Source organism: Macaca nemestrina, chromosome 11, assembly GCF_043159975.1.
Source record: "Macaca nemestrina isolate mMacNem1 chromosome 11, mMacNem.hap1, whole genome shotgun sequence".
Classification (NCBI taxonomy): domain Eukaryota; kingdom Metazoa; phylum Chordata; class Mammalia; order Primates; family Cercopithecidae; genus Macaca; species Macaca nemestrina.
Window position 1 is genome coordinate 82012072 of NC_092135.1, and position 6178 is coordinate 82018249.

The 6178-nt window shown below is 36.9% G+C and overlaps 1 pseudogene; it reads left to right on the forward strand.

Moving 5' to 3' along the window:
• The first annotated feature begins 654 nt into the window (after positions 1–654).
• LOC105468269 (large ribosomal subunit protein eL18 pseudogene) lies at positions 655–2355 on the forward strand (annotated as a pseudogene).
• Positions 2356–6178: the final 3823 nt, after the last annotated feature.

Sequence of the window (6178 nt, forward strand, 5' to 3'; positions counted from 1 at the left end):
TGGGAGGCTGAGGCAGGAGAATCACTTGAGCTGGGGACATGGAGGTTGCAATGAGCTGAGATCATGCCATTGCACTCCAGCCTAGGTGACAGGGCAAAATTCCATCTCAAAAAAAAAAAAAGAAAGAAATTGACTACTTTCAGAGAATGATAATTCTGCTTCTTAATTTTTAAAAAAGTGTATACAATGCATTCATGCCATGGATATAAGGCTAATTGTTTATGGTTCCTATAGCAGTCTGAATTTTAATAAGGGGCGGGAACAGAATTCTGTTTTCTTTGTTTTGGAAGCTGCAAGAAGTTGATTCTATAATGTAGAGACATTGTTAATAGTAGGTGGTGGAAAAGTTAAAGGTCTACATCTCTTTACACTGTTACTTGGGCAAGCATACTGAGTCTTGTGCGAGATATTCCAGTGAATCTTAAATACAAGATAGAACATATGCTAATGTTTTCATTTGTAGGTATTTAGACACTTGTATGGCTTAATTAATATTTTTCTTCCATATTTGTTTTCTTACATTGATGCTCATAAAATTTTTGAATAGAATGATAAGTAACATTTTTTTCCATGTCATTTTCATGCCATTCATTTAATATTTTTTTCATAACTGATTGGAAGTTTTCTGGGTAAAAATTACTTATTTATTTAATAGGTAACAAAATATTTTATTAAAGAAAGTACTGGTTGGTTATTTTAATACTTTGTTTTGAAGATAATCAAGTCAGCTTTATCTTTCCATTCTACCCCCACTTTTTCTTATACTCTTTTCTCTCTTTTTCTTAATCTATACCTGTGTATATGAGGAGTGAGCAGAGAAGGGATGGAAAATATATTGCCACCCTCCCATCTTATGGCATATTGTCAGACTTTTTTGTGAAATTTCTCCTGCATTGGGAAGTATTCGATCTCTACTTGAAAATCAAGGTGCAATTTGAAATAGTCATAATATGAATAATGACTTATATTACTACACAGAGTTTTTATTCTTTCTAAAGTGGTGAATCTCATATTCCTGTTGTCTTCTGCTATAGATGATACATTAGAGGGATATGAAAAATTTCCAAGGGAAAAAGTATTTTTTTCTAAGAAACCCAGAATACATTCAATTTCACTTTTATTATATTACATTGTTGCATGTTTTATTAATTGAATAATAAAATTATTAAATATCTGTATGCATGGATATCTATATACAAGAAGATGGAGAGATTATGTGAACATTCCTAAATTATCTGATATACCTGTGTTCCTGATTTCTTATTAAAACGCAGTTTCATAAAATGGTCATTTATTTTCACCTAAGTACTCACATTAAAGAAATAGCTCCATGCTCTTTAAAAGACTATGTGCTGCTTTCCGGACCTGGCAGAGCAGGAGGCGCCATCATGGGAGTTGACATCTGCCACAACAAGGACCGAAAGGTTCGCGGCAAGGAGCCCAAGAGCCAGGATATCTACCTGAAGCTGTTGGTCAAGTTGTACAGGTTTCTGGCCAGAAGAAGCAATTCCACATTCAACCAGGTTGTGCTGAAGAGGTTGTTTGTGAGTCGCACCAACTGGCCGCCTCTGTCCCTTTCTGGGATGATCCGGAAGATGAAGCTTCCTGGCTGGGAAAACAAAATGGCCGTGGTTGTGGGGACCATAACGGATGACGTGCGGGTTCAGGAGGTGCCCAAACTTAAAGTATGTGCACTGCACGTGACCAGCCGGGCCCGCAGCAGCATCCTCAGGGCAGGGGGCAAGATCTTCACTTTCGACCAGCTGGCCCTGGACTCCCCCAAGGGCTGTGGCACCGTCCTGCTCTCTGATCCTCGCAAGGGCCTAGAGGTGTACCGGCGTTTCGGCAAGGCCTCAGGAACCCCGCACAGCCACACCAAACCCTACGTCCGCTCCAAGGGCCGGAAGTTCGAGCATGCCAGAGGCCGACGGGCCAGCCGAGGCTACAAAAACTAACCCTGGATCCTACACTCTTATTAAAAAGATTTTGAATGCCGACCAAAAAAAAAGAAAAAAAAAAAGAAAAAGAAAAGAAAAGACTATGTGCTTATCATCAGTATAGTGGCACTGGCTTTATTATTTTCTAATATTTTTTAGAAATTAATAAAGCTAAATTAATTTCAAAAATTTTAAATTTTAATCCCGACAAAACAAAAATTCAAAAACTTTAGCAACCACTTAGAAAAGCCAGGATAATAGACTTAAATATTATATTTTTAAGTGTTATTACTTAGGGTATTTGGGTGGAAATACTTCTTCTAACCTTAAAAATGCTAAATTCCCTTTGTTTCCAAACTGAACAAATGTTATTAATGTGAAATGCCACTTTAATAAACAGGTCTATGTTTATTATCTCCGTTACTGAGACTCTGTAGACTAAAGATTTTTTTTTTTTTTTTTTTTTTTGAGACGGAATCTCGCTCTGTCTCCCAGGCTGGAGGGCAGTGGCGTGATCTCCGCTCACTGCAAGCTCCGTCGCCTCCCGGGTTCACGCCATTCTCCTGCCTCAGCCTCCAGAGTATCTGGGACTACAGGCGCCAGCCAGCTCTCCCGGCTAATTTTTTTTTTTGTATTTTTAGTAGAGATGGGGTTTCACCATATTCGCCAGGATGGTCTCGATCTCCTGACCTCGTGATCCGCCTGCCTCGGCCTCCCAAAGTGCTGGGATTATAGGCGTGAGCCACCGCGCCCGGCCAGACTAAAGATTTTTTGAAAAAATAAATCTGTTCTTGAATTTAACTCTTAAGGACAGGGTTCATGGTATTGAAATGGCATAACTATCATATGATAAGTATAATGATACATATTGATAATATGTTAAAATTTTCAAATAATTATATAAAATTATTCCCAGGTTCACACAATCCTTTGTGGGCAATAAATATGTCACAAATATGAACGAGATGGCCAGGTAAAAATGATGTGCACCAGGGCAGGTGCGGTGGCTCCTGCCTGTAATTCCAGCACTTTTGGAGGCAGAGGCAGGTGGATCACCTGAGGTTAGAAGTTTGAGAGCAGCCTGACCAACATGCTGAAACTCCGTCTCTACTAAAAGTACAAAAATTAGCCAAGCATGGTGGTGGGCGCCTGTTATCCCAGCTAGTCGGGAGGCTGAGCAGGAGAATCATTTCAATCCGGGAGGCAGAGGTTGCATTGAGCCGAGATTGTGCCACTGCACTCCAGCCTGGGTGACAGAGCAAGACTCTGTTAAAAAAAAAAAAAAAAAGATGTGCAGCTGTAGTCCCAGCTGCTCGGGAGGCTGAGATGGAAGAATAATTTGAGCCCAGGAGTTCCAAGCCATCCTGGGCAACATACTGAGACTGTCTAAAAAAAATTATTTTTAATGATAGTGATAGTACTTATGCCCAAGTGAAGGACACGTGTCTCCTCCTAAGTGCATTGGAATTAGAATTTTAAAAGATAAATATTCTGCTAGTCATTTACACACTGTTCCCATCACTTTGCTAATTCTACATCATTCTTTACTACCATTTTGAAAGTTTCTCTGTGAAGTGGCAAATTTTCGGACTAAACACATGTTTCTATTTGAAAAAAAATTATTTTTTCACTCAAAATACAAAGGCATACACTTGTATGTGATTCTTGTGAATATACAATCTTCTCTCTCTACTTGATGTGACTTTTCTAGAAGGACTTTGAGGCATGAATATGAATCAGGCCATTTTTGCTTCCCAGTATTCTTCCTTACATCTGGGTCAGAATACATCATCATCACGATGTTTGAGCCGACTCTTCAAATAGAACATATTGTTATAATAATTACCAAGCCCTAGCCTCTTATATTTGAGCTGCTCTCCTAAGTAAGAATTTGATTCATAACATATTATAGGAATCTATGCATTTTAATTGTCCTTCTCTATAACCTGACTATGAAGCACTCCAATGTCAAGGATGTTGAATAATTCATCTCTGTCTTCTAGCACTTACTGCAGTTCCTTGCATATGATAATTCTACTTACAATTTATTGAAAATCTTCTCTATGCTAGGCACTTTGGTAATTACTCAATGTAACCTTAGCTAATTAATAAATTAATGAATGAAAGTTGAGTTAGTACTTCATGTTTGATGGCTAGAAGAAAAAGAAAAAGATTCATTTGTTCCATTCTGAGGGTGAAAGGACTGGTGTATTTGGAAATGGGTGCAGATAGTAGCAGACTCACAGTGTCGGGCCGGACTTAGTATCTGCTAGTCTGATGCCCATAAAGGAGAAAACCACTGCAAGAGAAGAAACCATTGGAAAAATACCACTTGTGGAAAATGCATTACTGCAGTTTTAAATAAGTTTATGGAATTTAACAGATAAATATTACTATAGAACAACATATTTCAAAATCGAAATAAAATATAATAGCATTAGACTGTTGGGCAATAATTATTCATAGATAACTATTATTTCTATGCATCTTAAGAATGAGGCACTTTTGAAAAGGCAGTCTCATGCATACAATCTTTGACCAGCATGAGGCCACAAACATTTGCTTTATATAAAACATTTATTTTATATAAAACTCCCATTATAAAACTTTTGTGTTCTCTAAGTTCAAGGTCCCTAGGAACTTCTGCAAAGCAACTCACTATTTATATAATTTAATCCTCTTCATGGTACCCTTTACAAATTGCGGAAAGGTGACTAGTACAAAAGAATAATGATATACTAGCTACTGATATTGATCTGTGTAATAAAGTATTTTCTGCCTCTGACTGAGGAGTCTTGTTTCTCTACCATAATCTGTGAAACTGTGGCCATCTCACATGACAACCTGCGAGTAGAGTAAAATCTCAGTCCCTTCAGAGCTCTTGACATAGACCTGCCTGGAATTAGGTGTTCATTAACATTAGCCATGTTTGACAATACCCTACCATCTTTTCTTAGTATCTTTTTCCAGCTCTGAGAATTTTAAAATAAATGGGTAAATGTAACAAATACTAATTAATACTTCTCAATGATGGCATAATTGCCAGTAAAATCATCCACTTTGGTATCACTGTATAACTTTTAGAGAGGAAAATATGACATGAAAGTAGGCTGGAGTAGAAAATTCACCATGGATTTAGATATTGATCTACATTCATATTTTAAGGACATAAGTAAGGCAAGTAATAACTGTAGTAATCTACATAAGTAATGGAAAGACTGTTTTGATACTTGCATAAAGGTATTTGAAATATAATTATTAAAATATACAGAAGTTTTTAAATCAATACATATATGTGATACACTTTAAAAATCTGTGGGTTGTGGGCTCAGGAAAATTTTATTTAATTTTCCTTACTGAAATAAAAAAGATCTACTAAGAATGAGTATTCCTGTGTAATGAGAAAAAAAGTTTTTAAAGAGTTTCTATGCTGAATATTTTAAATATCCACACATTACTGAAATCTGTAGACCACAGAGCATGGCAGATTCTCATGTTGGAATTGTGAAGTTAAATATTGTTGAGTTACTGCAATGGAGCATATGTTTGTGACTTAGTCTCTCACCTCTAATAATAGTCTTGTTATAATTGCACTGCAAAAAGTGTTGGTTTTAAAACATCAGATTATTAGGGAAAAATGCAATAAAATATTCTAAAATATTTTAATACTTACAAACACTTAAAAACCATAAAGAAGGCTTTAAAGCAACTGTCTTTTAATTCCTTTTTAAATGTTCTATTTAAAAATTTTTCTCTGCCTTTTCAATGCAATACTTAATATATTTAAGCAGCAATTTCAAAGAAATACTTTTCTGGTTATTCTATTTGAAGGGTCTTTAACAATATAATATAGTGTATACACCACAATTCTTTAAAGGAGCTTGGAAGATATAGTGTATGTATAGAGCCAGTCCAAGTCCCAAAACTGAAGAACTTGGAGTAGTCTGGTGTTCGAGGGCAGGAAGCATCCAGCACAGAGGAAAGATGTAGGCTGGGAGGCTATCCCAGTCTGGTCTTTTCACATTTTTCTGCCTGTTTTATATTCCAGCTGCACTGGCAGCTGATTAGATGGTGCCCACCCAGATTAAGGGTAGGTCCCCTTTCCCAACCCACTGACTCAATCTCCTTTGGCAACACTCTCACAGACACACCCAAGATCAATACTTTGTATCTTTCAGTCCAATCAAGTTGACCCTCAGTATTAACCATCACACTATGTGATCAATCATATCATGGTAAAT